Source organism: Aplysia californica, unplaced genomic scaffold, assembly GCF_000002075.1.
Source record: "Aplysia californica isolate F4 #8 unplaced genomic scaffold, AplCal3.0 scaffold00460, whole genome shotgun sequence".
Lineage (NCBI taxonomy): Eukaryota > Metazoa > Mollusca > Gastropoda > Aplysiida > Aplysiidae > Aplysia > Aplysia californica.
In genome coordinates this window covers 109,158-110,824 of record NW_004797730.1, presented here as the reverse complement: position 1 = coordinate 110,824, position 1,667 = coordinate 109,158, and positions in this window count along the sequence as shown.

Below are 1,667 nucleotides of genomic sequence, written 5' to 3'. Positions count from 1 at the left end.
ATATATATTACTCTTTTGCTGTCTATCCGCAACAGAAAGCAAAAATTCGGCTGCTTGATGGATTATACCTGCCGTCTCTTTACAGTGAGGTTATCTTCACATGATAAAGAACTTAAGAGAATTTCCAAACACAATTCATTGCCTGCTGTATTGAAAAGAAAATAATACAAGACCCCGAGGTAAAACTACCTCACTCACTTGTCTGCTAATGATAAATTAATGTGCTTGATTCATTGTTTGCCTGATCTCCACACGCAGAACACAATGTACCTTAGTTCTCAAGACGTAATCTCTCATGACTGCTATATATATAAGGTCCACCCAGTCCATTCAAGTGTACACTTGTACACACACACACACACACACACACACACACACACACACACACACACACAATCTAGGCTAGCCCATTGCACCACCACCACCCCGGTGACACAGCTTAAATTAAAGAAAACACAGGGAGCCACGAAAAAAAAGGTGGATGCGTGCTCAGTTTATCTATTTTGGTCTACACTCACCAGGGTGCGCAAATTATGTGTCAAGAGTCTTGCGATGCCTAAGCATTGTCGCTCAGTGCGGCTTCAACCCCGAGACTGAAAGAACCATTAAATAGTTTCTTTGTTTCGGCCCAGTTATATTCAGTTTGTAGGAATCTGAGCGTCGCAGGCCAAACCAATGGAATTTCATTCTCACCAACAGAAGGAGCGCCTGATCAGATGAAACTATTAGTAGTATTGGTAGACATCAGACTAGTCAGATTGCTTTTCAAGTTTAGTCTTGGTCCTCGAAGTCGTGACACTTTTCACGAAATACGTTTTGTCCCTTTTAAACTTTTGTTTTGATTTGATTTTAGCCAGCAGAAATAACATATTAAAGAAGAATTCCAGATGGGGCTGAATGCTGCGCCCCTATAACCTACCAGACGCCAGTACATTATTTGCATAATTTTGTAAGATATGTATATAAAGTCAATACGTGTATTTTGAATTATTCTAAGGCTACAATTAAAAAGCAAGGAAATGAAACATTCATTGTTCAAATGCACCCCCCCACACCCCCCCCCTCCCCCCCCAAAAAAAAAGTATTTGAAAACAAACTGTTTTACGTTTAGCATAAGAACAGCCAGATCTGTTTCTTTCTGTCCAGTGAACACAATGATGATTTAAAGTTAGCTTGCTGTGATCTACTGCATAAAGCTCTTTTTACATGTATTTACAGACGAACACGATGAAGTAGATCAGCATTTTAGGGGGCGAAAAGGGGGGGTGGGGGTGTCATAGTCATACGACAATCGCAGCACGTCGTGATCAGAGAATCAGGGTAGATCTAGAGGAAAAGCAACATTCAACAATAACACGTCATGTTTTGCCAGAAGCACGATAGACTACCCAACCGTAAATGATCATGTGAAATCTAATAAACTTCCTCTTTTCCCCCAACCCGCCATAACTTATCTGTTTCCAATTTTCAAATCCGTCCTCTGACACCGAGACGCTTTTGAGAGGAAAGCGGGAATAATAATCATGTTATCTCGTCTTGAATATTTAGCAAAAGTTCTTTGAAGACTAGATCTAGATCGAGGCCTATAAATCTAGAATTCTAAAAAATCTCAAGTACGCCCTACGTGCTCAGCTCTACCATAGAAAGAATTTATATACATGATAAAT